Genomic DNA, 14465 nt, shown 5'->3' with positions numbered 1-14465 from the left:
GACTGCATTTTTAAATGATCTGTCCTATAGTACTCTGTTATTTTTTTCAAGCATAAAGACACAGAGATTGGGACACTATGACTGAAGGAATGTGAAAATTTAATTTGGAGATACCCAGTGTGATTAAAAGACTGTTCTCCCTTCAGATTGGTTATGCTCCAATTCACAAGAGAGTACGATGCATGAACTCAAGAAAGAAGGGAGAACAACAGATACAGTAGTTGCAAAACTGCTATTATATAAACTATCTATAGATGTCCTCAGTGATTTCAAATAAGTATGAGCAAAACTTCTGAAAAGATGGATTAAATAAAAAAAGCTTAAGCTACATCTAAATTCTTGTACCTTTAGTTTCTTACTGTCTGACTTTCAGCTCTATGAGCTGCCTCACCAATAGCAAACACAAGGTTCCAGGTCTTAGGTGTAATTTAAGATTTGTGTCTGCATCCTGTAGCTACGTAATGTCAGCTAATCCTGTAAGCACGCTATTGTGGATCAACTTTGGAGAGCTTTGAAAAAGGGAACTGAGCTTTTATAGGAAGAATCTTCATCTGTGGCTTAAACATGAAAAAGAGCCTGACAGAAAAATGGTAGCTAATCATATTAGATGATTTTCCGAATGATGCTATTTGTAGCATCAGGTACACAAAAAATCTAAGTTTTCAGTTAAAACAATAATCTTTGTAGGTCTTGTGGTTGCAAAGAGAAGCTGGAGTATTTTAACATAAAGTGCTGATAGCCAGAAAGCAAAACAGAGGAGTAAAAATTTAATGTATTCGAAATGTTTTGATGCTGAAGCCAGTCTGTTCACTGCAGGAGGCTGAAACATGCTTTCTGAAGGATTGGGAGTGGCAATGATGGAAGTGGAAATTCATGTAAGATCCTAGAGATATTCACTAGTAGATCTCAGTCCTTTTCACTGTTCAGGAATCCTAATTGTGAGCATCTCACAATCTTTGGTAGCTTCTCAAATATTATTGTATACCACACTATGAGATGCCTACATAGTGCTTCAACGAGGCATTTAGAATTATCTAAAATTTCAGAGAATATCTAGTAACCTGCTTAGACATACTGATACGCCTAAGGTAGTACGTGGAAACTCTGGGTTAGACATTGAGGACAAAATCCTGGCCTCGCACAAGTCAATGGATTTTCAGTTGACTTCTACAGACATAGCTTTTTGCTTTCAGCTCCTGGTCCAATGCAGTAATGGAATTGTCCTCAACTTGATCTTTATGAATGCTGGTAATTTACAGCCTTGTTTCATTATACCTGTAACAGGGGGAATAAATTAAAAACAGAGCAAAAGGGAGAAAGTTCTGGGTAAGACCTAATACAGGGTGAAGATGTAACTACAAGGACTCACCTGTTGACTCAGTTTCTAGAACTGCTGTGATATAGCTTTATTTGTAAATAAAACAAAGCAGGGATTATTCTCTGTCTTTGAGACCACCTGGCACAGTACGGCTCACTCCTCTATGGTAAAAGCTCTACCATCCCAAAAGTAGGGTGGCTCCATCTGAACAGTCCATTGTGAATAGTCTCTCTACTGTGATTAGAGTCCTGCTTTGACATGTGCCAAAATCATGGTGAGCTCATGCTAATAATTTACAGGTATGATAATCCAATGCTTGTGTTTGAGGTTAGGTCCTCATTCTATTAATTTCACTAGCCACTTCCCAAAATTTCCATAGAGATAAGGCCAATAGTGGGTTTTTTTGGAAAGAAGCTACAGAGATCTCTGGATAGATTGCATAAATCTGTATGAATCTCTGCACATAATTTGTATGTATGAGGAAAGCCTGGAGCAGCCTAAGAGTTCTCTTGAAATGGAGATCACTAAAAACATCCAGTGAAAACATTCTGAGGTTTTCTTTTTTGACTGTTCTACTAGTTTATGGTTTATTTTACTATTTCAGAGAGGAATACCAAAGAGAATGAGAAACCATGTACAAAGTAATATGCTATGGGTCTGCATCCAGCTGGTATGAATTTGTAATTATGTAATTAATTAAGGTTTAGGTCCTTCCTACAAAAGGTGGGCCATTTTCTCCTGGTTGTGGGAGATGCAATGATCTGTTGTGGATTTGCAGCCTATGTTGGTGAGCAATGTCATGCTCTTAGTTGCCTCTTGTGTTGCTGGATTCCCTATCTAGTATGTTTGTCTAGTCTGGGTTCCTAGTGATCTCATGTAACAGTTCCCTAAACTGAGTGTTGAGTTTGCAGCTTTTAAAAATGTGAAGTGATAGGTATTGTACAAGATAAATTTCAAACACATGTGGAAGTACTATGTTCTGCTGAGGCTATGATTTAGCCTCCAAGATAATTCTACTAAATCTAGTGGCTGTCAAAAATTTGTAGTGTTTTTCTGATCTGCAGTTCCCATTCTGCTCACAATTAGTAAGGAAAAAGAGAAATCTGTAATTCCATAGCTTGTTATGAAGATGCAATTCCTGCCTTTGTTTCTACTAATATGAAATTTTTCCTTGCAGTTTGACTAATACCACCTTCAGTTAAATGAAAAGACTGGTTTTGAGAAATCTATTTGTATTGCTATGTCTTCTGCATCTCTGTTTCTCCATGGTGTTTTTGTCCTTATATATCTTGAGCCAGTTATAACATCAAGCTCTAGTGTTTGTATTTAGCCATTGTCCAGCTGGATTTGTGCTTCTTGTGGCTTTCTTCTCTGTTTGCATGAAAATAGTAGGATGCTTTCATGTAAAGTACTTCTGATGTGTATTTTACCTGCCTTTTTTTTTTTTGTTGGTGTTAGGGAGCTGTTAAATCTCTGCTCAGCTTTGAAAATGTGTGTGTATGTGTACATGCTATTGCTTGTATTACTTGTAGTACTATAATACATATGGGCTGAAATCACATTCCAGAACTTTATTTTGCCAAATGCTGCACAAACATATGCCCTGCCCCGGAAGACTTACAGTCTAAACAAATAAATATGTTTCAGTTTTTACCTCAGTGGGACATGTCATGAGTTCAAGAATCTGCATATTAGGTTGCATTATAGGTCAGTACGGTCTAATACAACAGAGTGTACCCACGTGTGACTTTCATAGACTCATAGATTTCTAGGTTGGAAAAGACCTTAGAGATCATCGAGTCCAACCGTCCCTAATCCCCATTAAACCATATCGCTAAGTAGATCATCCACCCTATTCTTAAACACATCCAGGGATGGGGACTCAACCACCTCCCTGGGCAGCCTATTCCAGTGGCTGACAACCCTTTCAGAGAAGAAATACTTCCTAACATCCAACCTGAATCTCCCTGACTAAGCTTATACCCATTTCCTCTTGTTCTATCACCCATCACTAATGTAAAGAGCCCTTCCCCCACCTCCCCACCATCTTTTCTCAAGTATTTGTAGGCTGTAATCAGGTCTCCCCTCAGCCTCCTCTTCTCCAGGCTAAACAGCCCCAACTCCCTCAGCCTCTCCTCATAAGTTTTATTTTCCAGCCCCTTGACCAGTTTAGTCGTCCTTCTTTGGACTCGCTCCAGGAGCTCAATATCTGTCTTAAAGCGAGGGGTCCAAAACTGGACACAATATTCCAGGTGCGGCCTCACCAGTGCCGAGTACAGGGGCAGGATCACTTCCCTATTCCTGCTGGTCACACTATTCTTGATACACGCCAGTATCCCATTGGCCTTTTTGGCCACCTGGGCACACTGCTGGCTCATATCAAGCCGGTAGTCAACCAAGACCCCCAGGTCCTTCTCCGCCAGGCAGCTCTCCAGCCACTCTTCCCCAAGCCTATGGCGATGCTTGGGGTTTTTATACCCCAAGTGAAGGACACTGCACTTGGCCTTATTAAAGCTCATGCCATTGGCCTCAGCCCAATGATCCAGTCTGTTCAAATCCCTCTGAAGGGCCTCCCTACCCTCAAGCAGATGACACAGCCTCTCAGCTTGGTGTCGTCTGCAAATTTACTGAGGGTAAATTTGCATCACAGCACGTTGATGTGGTGTATCTTTGTGATCTATTAGGTAGATGAAACAGCTAAAAATATCCAAAAATGTCATTTGTGGATCTACATCTGTGTATACACAGTTACAACATGTGAGTTTGAATGGAAGCTTAATTTTAGTTTTCTGTGTATGTAACACTGTTATGTGATACCTGCACCATGTATCAACTGTTAGGGATGTGCAGCTCAGAGAAATGGTTTTGCGTTATACCTTTGTAATATGTGGGGTTTGTTGCGGTGTTTTGATAAATCTTTCAACAACGTTTGACCTTTTTTATCCTGAAGTTCTTCTGCAGAGAGACCAGCCACTGTTTATGCGAAAGGTTGTCTACAACCTCATAATATCACAGAAATTAGAAGCACTAAGCCTTTTTGCTGTTGTAAGTTTTATGAAGGTGGATTCCCCTCCCGTTGCTGGCGCTGTTCCTTTCCCATAGGTGGAAAGAACAGACAGATCTTCGGACATCCTATTTCAATGTCTTTGGGAGTCAGAATGCCTTTTCTTCATAAACAACTTCCTTTGCATTTGCCAAGAAACGTTGTCTCACCTAGATAGCATAGTGACTGTATTGAAAGTATATTGTCTCCTCAGAGATGCTGCCTCAGATCCTAAATTTCATGTTAAGGATGAACGTGAATTTTAACATGAAATTTAACATTTAATTTCATGTTAAGGATTTAACATGGAGTTTGGGAAGAAAAGAAGCCCAGAAAACAGGGAAGTGCTCTCCAACCCTGACTTTCAGATTAGCTCTTTCAGAGTGTATGTAAAATAATGCACATAAATACTTCAGTAAAATCTTCTTAGGTTTATCTCTGTTATTGAGGGATGAAAAGGGAACTCTTTTTATGCAGAAGTCACTTCAGTCCTTTCACCTAGTTGTCAAAACAAATCTAATGATGCAGTGTCCCATCTTTACAACATGAATCAAGGAGATAAAATCCTTACACCATTGGTCCTGCGTGGCTGGTGGTATAATAGGAGAGTATGTCACAAAACTGACATTAAGGATGCAGAGACATAATTTTGAAAGTTTCAGTTTTCATTCTTTTATCCTGATACCATACAAACATGAACAGTTAATCAGGTTCTTTCTCACTGAGATCTGGGTAACTGTATTAAGTCAGAAGACTGAGGGCAGAATATGGGCAGTTTTGCGAACTTGGTCTTGTTTGACCACTTTGAATTATTTAACGACATCAGCAAAATTCTTCCTAGATCTTAAAACTGCTTCAGATAGCATAAGCTTCTGAAGCAGGAAGTCTCCTTTATGCCTTCTTGAGAATAAATGTACTTTTCAATTTGCTTAAAAATACCTATTTATAATAATAAAATTTACAAGTCTTCCGATGTCGTAATGATGGCAAGAAATAAAAGAAGATGGAAAAATATAATAAGTATCTACTAAGAAGTTAAAATAAAATCACTTCCTGGCTGTCCTTTTGTTTCAGAAGTTAAAGGGACACTGTTTATGCCAGTTTAGTTGTATTCCAAAACTCATGCAAACACTGAAATTGCTAACTATACCGGTAATACCGGGCCTGCCTTAATGTAGCAGCACTTCTACAGGTCTTCTATAGGCTACTAGGTCACTATGCAATAGTTATCACTACACCTGCTGTCGTCTCTATCCTGGGAAGATATTTGAGTTTTTGCTGCAAATGTTAAGCTACAAATTCTTACCCATTTTTTTTGGTTCATTAGGTTTTTTTTTTGTTTTTGTTTTTTCTTGTGTTTTTTTTAGCTCAGAAAATGCTATAAACAAGTCTTGGACAGAGAATTACTGATGGATATTCATTATTGTTCTATGGTGGTCTCCTTTTTTATCTTTTGAGCGTTGAGTAGCATATTTTTAAGGTTAGAAGTATGTGAGTTATTGAACAGCTGAAGTAGGTGTTCTTGCTTTATGCAACAGCTGCAGTAATGGGTGATCCTGTTTAATTTATGCTAACTATGTTAGCAGTGCCATGATTGATATTTTGGCTGTCTGTCATTAATTTATCAGCTAATCGTTGCATTTCTAATAGCTATAAGCTATTTATAACATACTCTTTGATAAGCATAATGGTCTGCACACTAATAGCAACAAACATTTCTGATGCTGTGTAGTTCTGAAATAGTACCATCGCCAGCTCTGTGATTAGGCAAAACCTAGAAACAGAAATGAGCTTTCATTGTTGTGCAGTAGTGAATGGGAAAGAAGGGATGTTAGTCTGTTTACTTAATAGCAACAGCAATTAGCTAGTTTTAACTAGAGATTTTTTTTTTACTGTCCTGCTTTCAATGTGAAGACTGGTAATTTACTAAACTGCAAGGCCTATGTGTTTTTTTTTTTACAATTAAAAAGAAGATATAATTAATACATCTTTCCTCTCTCTTTATGTGAAATACTTGTCTTTTGTGTGGTACATATCCACTAGAGTTAGCTTGTGTTTAATCATATTTAATCAAACCCTTAAACATGACTCTCGTCTTTTTAATAACTCTTTCATTTCATATGGTGCTTTGGTCTGCTTTGTTCTGAAATAATTATCAGTCTGATTTAGGGCCGGTGAAGGTATTACTGTTGTCTACAGTGGATGCTGTACTGGGTCAGCAAACTTTAGCATGTGAATTACTTGTGGTATATTTTTGAGTTTTGGCTACTAGAAACCAGATATTAAAATCTGTATCCTAGTGTTTATGAGCGCATAAATTGCATGTGTGTGTCCTGTGGCATACTTCCACTCACTAGTATCTGTTTGTGGATGTGGTGACTTGGCTTATACAAAAGCCTATTGTGAGCATCTTAGGTCATACAGAATACATGACGGTACTAAATATCTTTAAATTGCATGTTCGAAGCTGATACATTTTCTCCTCGGATTCAGGAAAATATGTGGTTTTATACATTTCCTATTTAAAGGGTGAATCAGTCCAAGATAAACTAACAAACTACTCAATTTAATTACGGGCTCAAATAACGTAGATGAGTTCTGGGGGGTAAACCCCAACACAGTTTAAAAAAGTGCACAAGGTATGCAGACAAACATCATATTTTTCCTTCAGAAATCCCATTCCCTCTTGAAGGGAGGGCAGGGTGAGTGTGCCCCTTGCTGTGGCAGGACTGGAAGGGAAATTTGCTGAGTAAAGTGGGACAGTTTAAGTCGGTTGGTTGTTTGTTTTTTTTCCCCTCTCATTTTCCGTAATGATCTTTTGGTTTACAGCTCTTAAGAGCAGTAAGTCGTACAACTCTGCTTCTGGCTGAGCAAGTCAGTGACTTTATGTTTCTGCAGAGCTGTGAGCTCTTTTCCAAGCAGTTTGCCAGGCACAGCTCTGGGAGGTTTTTCCCCATCAAAGGGCCTCTAGGCCTGACTTGAATGTGGGTGATTCAAGCTAACAAAGAGGTTGAAACGCAGCGTGATTGTGATTACAGTCATTAGGGCATTCGAAGTTACAGCCCAAACTCTAAAGTTGTGACTGCCGTGACCTGAATTTCCATGAATGTGCTGTGGCTTTTTATTGTGTGGTACTAAACTACATATTCTTCAATATTGGTGCAGGTTATTCAAGTGTCCCACATTTGGCTTGTTCCTTATTCCCCTAGGATTTTAAAGATAATTTAAAAATGTGTAGTGCTAATATATTGTATAAGAGTTACAGAAAAGACCGGGTTATGGCCCTTTGAATGTGCTTACATTTCAGCTAATAAAATCCGTGCTTATAGAAACATACATGCAAAATACTAGACAAATAGAAATATGGAAACTTTCATTAGGTGTGCTGTACCAAAAAGACCATTGTATATATTTGTAAGATTTATGTTAAGGTGTATTTAGGTATTGGTGCTTGTTCAGAATATAGACTTCTGTGAAATTAGTCTTTAATGTTAAATCCTATGAGTTAAATGTAAATCTGTCTTCTGGAGCATATTACAGCTCAGGATATGGACATAGGCAGTTGGTGTCTGGACAAGTTACACGTGGCTATCGAGGGCGGAACTAGACTGTCTTTATAGAGACTGTACACCTACCTTGCATGCCTTCCCCAAACCTCATGGGTTTTAAGCCTAACAGGGAAAGTATAGAATGTTTTGCATTACTTGTGAGCCCCATGATAACCCATGTTGATTTTTTTGTGATTGATGGGTTATGAAAAGCAAAATTTAACTCTTTTATGGAACATGACCTAGATTCTTTGAGTCACAGCCATTGATCACTACAAACCAAGATCAGTTCCCTGGGGATCTGGTAATGAAAGAGGACATTTAAGCCCCTCAGAGATATCTCAGAACACCTCAGAAGTATTTCTGTCACGCAAAACATTTAATTTTCATATCTGTTGATCCAGAAAGAAAATGCCAGACCAGTTCAAGTAGTGTTACTGTCATTGGAAAGTTAAACACAGCTAAATTGTCATTGGATCTAGTTTAAATGGACTTAACTTGATCCATTCTAAAATGGACTTGAAGTTGTGCATTTATTTGCCTTCTATGAGGTATTAGATACTGCCTAGTTGCATAGAAGAAAAAGCCATGAATTGCAGGACTGGAAGATAACAAATACAGAAGTGAACGCGCTTGCATTGCTCTGTAACTTGAACTCAAATTTAGCTTAGTTCCCCTTTGCCAAGATTGTTTCCCATAGCATCGTGCTCCATTTTAGAGGAGTCTGGACCTTTACCATTGGCATGTAGCGGGTGTAAGGAGTGGAAATGATTTAATAATCTTTTGTGAAATTCCTTCTGGTTTCTTCATGTCAGTGAAATTTAACTCTTTATATTTCGGTAACTCTTACTGGCTTCTTAATTTCTAACAAAATTTTCTGACACGCTTTCTATTTTAAAGCACTCATCGCCAGTTTCCTTCCATAATAGATAAATTTAGGTCTGCCATGAACTAAATTATTTTTCTGCCTTTTTTCCTGTACAAAATATAACAAATTGCCACACTTGAACTTCAGAATTAGAAAAGTAACCTTTCTGATGCCATATACCTGTCATTTTTCAACACACTGTATTTGTGAACAGGAATTTTAGAGGAAAATAAGTCATGCCAGATCCAATAGCTCAAAGACAGTGAGGCTGCTGCTGCTCTGTGTTCCGAAGTCCAATCAGTAGCAAGGCTGAAGATGCATTCCCAGCAGGCACTTAGTTATACATAAATACATACACACATGGCTGGTCACACAGATCCCGGACAGACACTCAGAGCACTTATGTGGACACAGACATCATCAACAGCCTCATCCCATCCTCTCTGGCTGAGCAGACTGGAGGGCCACTAGTGAGAAAAAATATATATCCATACATACACAGTGGATCCCTCCAGCAGCTGATCTCACTCTGTCCAGTAGCTACTCCTGGATCCCAGTCTCACCAGTTACTGGCATCTGGCCATATGAATGCCCAGGCCTGCAACCCTGCTCCAGCTGCTGGTGCAGACCATCACCCACATGTGCACACACACAGACACATGGAGAGCTGGCTGGGACTCCCCTGATCCCATAGCCTACCTCTGTGCTCTCGCCCACAGGCACTCTCCCACCCAGAGCTGACCCTTGGGGACCCACTCAATACTCTGGTCTCAAGACACTTCATCTACTTACTGGTTCATCAAGCTTGATCTCCACTAGTGATCACACTCGCTTGCGCACCTGCGCTCGCTCTGGTTCCTGGCACCATGACACATGGATACTCTGACCCGCGGTCTGACCCCCATTGCTGCACTCACACCCCTGCATACACAAGTGCACACACAGAATGGAGAGCCTTCACCCAGGAAGGAGTTAAAGAAATTTAATATGAAGATAGGACAGACTGTTTCTCATGGACAGAGAAGTGTACTGACCAGCCAACTATTTATGTGCCCTCTGTTTTAAGACAAGATATCCCACAAGCTGTTGCTGTCAGGCCTCTTCCTCCAGTTCTGTGTGACCTTTTCCATCCTCATATCCAAGTTTAGTCTTGGGTCAGCTTTGAGATGTTGGAACTAAAAAGATCGTATTTTTGATATTGATGTGTCAACAAAACATTGTTTTTACAGTTCAGTAGCAAAAAAAACCTGAGCAAAGTTTAGTTTGACCCGAAATAAAACTTCGAAAGATTTTGTCTTAAATTGAAACAGATCTTTTTATTTGACCTAGAACATTGCATCATCAAACGTCTACAATGAAAGCAAAAGAAAGATACAATCCTTGTATCTCAAGGAGAAGTGAGAAAGATGATCCATTTTAAAGCCAAATCTCAGACACAGATCTCTTGTCCCTTAGAACAATTCTGTAGCCAGCAGGCTACAAGGTATTTTGGGGCGTATCTCTCTTCCAAAGTCTTAATCTGAAGCATTTAAATATTCACTGAGATAAGCAGATTGACTCAATAATTTAATGACTAAGTGATTTGTAAAACCAAGAAACTAGATTAATATTTAAACCTTATTCTGTAAAAGAGACAATCATAGAATCATAGACTCATAGAATCATAGAATGGTTAGGGTTGGAAGGCACCTCAAAGATCATCTAGTTCCAACCCTCCTGCCATCGGCAGGGAAACCCTCCACTACACCAGGTTGCTCAAAGCCTCATCCAACCTGGCCTTGAACACTTCCAGGGATGAGGCAGCCACAACTTCTCTGGACAACCTGTTCCAGTACCTCACCACTCTCATAGTGAAAAATTTCTTCCTTATATCTGGACTCGCTCCAGCAGCATCATGTCCTTCTTGTGTTGGGGACTCCAGAGCTGAATGCAGTATTCCAGGCGGGGTCTCTCATCATCATCTGCTGAGGCTGGTGACAGTTTGCCCCAAACTACCTTTAACTATGGTGAATGAGAAATTCTTCACATGGTTTTGACTAATTTCAGAAGATGGAAGGATTGGGAAGCTGCGTCTTTTATATCATGCTAAGTGTAATCAAGAACTGCTAGTTTATTGGATGAGAAAATATCATAATGTTTTGATTTTTATGGATGTAGCCCTGTGCCACCAGAATTTCTACCAAAAAAAATTAGTGAATTTGGTGCAAATTTAGTTCAGAATCACCAACAATATAGAAAATAATCTTCAAGAAATATTTCTTCAAGTTCCTAAAGGTTTAAGTTGCTTATCCCCTCACTTGAAAGTAGCATGAAATGCTTCTATTCATGACAACAAGGAAATTATAGTTCTCTTATGTCCAAAATATTTCTCTGTATTTATTTTCTGATTCTTACCATAAATTTGAAATTCAGCTTTAGTCTGTGCTGCTTTTGACTGCTTTGCTGGCTGGTATATAGACCTATATAGACCTATTGTCTCTTCTGTTTTATTTAATTTCCTATTATAAGGTCTTTGAATCAGAGACTGCTTTCTTTAAATGTCTATATCTAATGCAAGGAAGCATGAATCCTTGTTTGAACCTATCTATATGAGCAAAATAGGAATTGTAGTAGGAACAGTATGACTTTTAAAACATTTTTTTCTTCTCCTGCAAAGAATAAATACTTCTTCACTCAGAAATGCTTATAAATAGGGAGAAAGAAAATCAATATGACAGACTTTGAAGTTCTTGAATATTGCATTCTTCAATATTGCATGTTCCTGTTAGCATGGACTGGCACTCGGCATCCTGACCATTCACAGCGCAGGCAGCCTGCTATTTCTTCTTACCTCTTATTTCCGTGCTACTGTCTCATTCCTCATATCTAAGAATGTAAAAAAAAAAATAATGAGAATGATGCTCAAATGAGCTGTGTGCACTTTGGGTCCTTTCCACTCTAACTAATATGAAGCCAGTGAGAAATACTTAAAAGTATTTCCTGCCTTCCCTCTAGAATAATACAATGAATCCCAAATTTATTTCCTCACAAAAAGAATATATGGTGAACTTGTGAGTTTACCCAAATTTCTGCTTTTTCTGGCCTGCATTTACAGGTTTGTCTGCAGCCTGCACTGTTCTTCTGAAAATGGAAGGATTGGATTCCCTCTGTGCATTACAGCAGGAGAATGACTCTTACTCACAGTTTGAGAAGAAGTCCCGAGGATATATTCTCCTATTGTTCTGCAAGAAGGACTCTCCTTGATTTTAATAAAAGCTTTGTGTGTTCATCAGAAGTGGAAAAGGACAAAGGAGTAATTTATATTCTAGTCATTAATTTCCCCACGTGCCTATTCGATCGCTTTGTAATATGTACCCTCAACTTCTAACTTTCATCTAGGAAGACTTGGTTGTATGCTGATGTTTTCCTGAGCAGAAGATTCAAATATGATAATTCTTTTATAAAGTTTGCCATTTTATGAAAAGTGTGCTATAAAATACTTGAACTAAATTTCAGATGTCCATGCCAAGAAGGCAGCTGAGTTTATGGGGGAAAGGGTCTGAAAAGACAGGGAAATTGCTTTCCTTTCTGCCTGACCTTTCCTTAAGCACTCCGATAGCTTCTTAGAATAACTTCCTACCCTGCAGTTTTGTCTCTCTTTTGTCTTGTAAATCTTATAATCAGAAATAAGTGCATTGAATATATCTGGGAGAATCGTACAGATCTTCTGTCAAAACCAAGATCCTGAAAGTTTTTCTGCTCTGTTAAGAGGATTGAAATATTAAGAACTGATTTTTAAAGAACTGACTATGCACATACAGTCATAATGGGACAGAAGAACACTGTGTCAAAAGTCTTGTTAAATTTGAGGTAAATGACATCTACTGCCCTCCCTTCATCCACATATTTTAATTCCCCAGAATCTTCACCTCATTTTCCCCTTCTGCTTGATGGTAGCATTTTCAGATGAAATTATACATCTGTGGCCATGCCATGTTTTGTTCAAATAGCTTAAATTTAAACTTACTAAAAATAAAAACTATAGTGCCTGAATCCTGGGTCGTTCTAGGTTGAGGAGCAATGTAAGGACACATACAGTATTAGCTTAATGTCCCTCTGGAATAGTGCCGTAATTTGTAGTTTAACTACCGTGACAGAGATCACATGCTAAGCATAGATATTTTCAGGTGTCCAAAATAAATAAATTTAAATTAATTTAGTCCAGATTTTCAGTTAACTTGTAATAATCTATGTTCTGCATCTTCTTTCTTCTTAATCTTTAGAATTGCCTTTTCTTATGGTTCATGTTGCATGAGTTCAAATTAACACAGAACTTGTAAAAATGTTGTAAAGAACATTGTAAAAAAATTATTTCCTGTACTTTCAATTTAAATCTAGGATATTATTTCCATATTTATTTTATGCAGTGGTGTTTCCAATTGTGATTTGCTTGTCTTTTGTTGTGTGAGAGTGCAGGTCAGGATGCTGAAACAGTATAGTTATTGACTTTGATATAGGGAAAAGTATGTAATAAAGCACAGAGAGATTTGGGGACCCATTGAAGTCATTGGTAAATGTCCCATTTACCAAATAGGTTCAATAGTATTTCACAAAACCTATCCAGCTTTTAAAAACTTTTTCAGATTATCAGGAGACATACTTGACAAATATAATTATTAGAAAATTAATTGCTTTTGGAATACAGACATGCTGAACAAAGTATGTTAGAATTTGGATTTGCCTGCTATTTTCTGAGGAGAGCAGTAGAAGGTCTGTTTACCATTTTACCATTTAGGAAGATGTTGTGGTTTAGGCCAATCCAGCAACTAAACTCCACACAGCCGCTCTCTCACTCCTTCTCCAGTGAAATGAAGAGGAGAAAAATATAATAAAAGGACTGAGAGTCGAGACAAGAACAGAGGGAGCACCCACCGACCCTGGTCCTGGGCAAAACAGACTTGGCTTTCTTAAAACAATTTATTAACAGTTACTTAAAAAGAACAAAGGGAAACAAAACCGGTTACTTGAGAGGATAAAGAGAAAACAAGGCCAGATCTTAAAAACAACACACCCCCCTGCCTCCCTTTTCTTTTCTTCCCGGCTCTACCTCCTCCCTGCAGCGGCGCAGGGGGGCAGGGAATGGGGGAGTGCAGGTCAGTTCATCCCATGTTGTTACTGCCGCTCCTTTCTTAAAGGAGGAGGAGTCCTTACACCATTTTCCCTTGCTGTGTGAGTGTTCAAGGAAAATCCACAAACTTCTCCAGCGTGAGTCCTACCCGCAGGATGCAATCCTTCCCTATCGGATTCCTCCGGTGCGGGCTTTACCACAGTCTCAGATTCTTAGGGAGTTGTTGCCGCTTGCTCCGGTGTGGGTTGTCCCACAGACTCTAGATGCGTCTCTACCTCGTCGTGCATCCCATGCTTCATGACTATCCTCTTCTCTGATGTGGCATCTCTTCTCCGACGTGGGCTTCTCCACGGCCTGCGAGTGGGTCTCTGCTCCACCGAGTCCATTCCTGGCTGCAGGGGGGCCACCTGCCGTCTTGCCACTGGTTGCAGGGGGAACTCAGCTCTGGCACACCTCGTCCCGTTCCATCTTCACTGACCTGGTGTCAGTGTGGCCATTTCTCTCAGATCTCAGTCCTCTCTGGATGAACTCGGCCCAGTGGGCACCCCGGGAGGGGGGTGCTCCCCGAGTTCCCCAAGCGG

General features: G+C 39.3%; 1 protein-coding gene across 1 annotated transcript in view; it reads left to right on the top strand.

The window, feature by feature from the left end:
- The window catches only part of MYT1L (myelin transcription factor 1 like), a 237473-nt gene that overhangs the window by 79308 nt on the left and 143700 nt on the right, over nt 1-14465 (top strand). Inside the window, exon 3 of the mRNA XM_086608358.1 lies at nt 11235-11285. The gene's annotated coding sequence lies outside the window, so the exon portion shown is untranslated. The remainder of the gene's footprint in view (nt 1-11234; nt 11286-14465) is intronic.

This window comes from Tauraco erythrolophus, chromosome 2 (genome assembly GCF_009769465.1).
Source record: "Tauraco erythrolophus isolate bTauEry1 chromosome 2, bTauEry1.pri, whole genome shotgun sequence".
In the NCBI taxonomy this organism is placed as follows: Eukaryota; Metazoa; Chordata; class Aves; order Musophagiformes; family Musophagidae; genus Tauraco; species Tauraco erythrolophus.
This window is presented reverse-complemented; position numbering and strand designations above follow the sequence as displayed.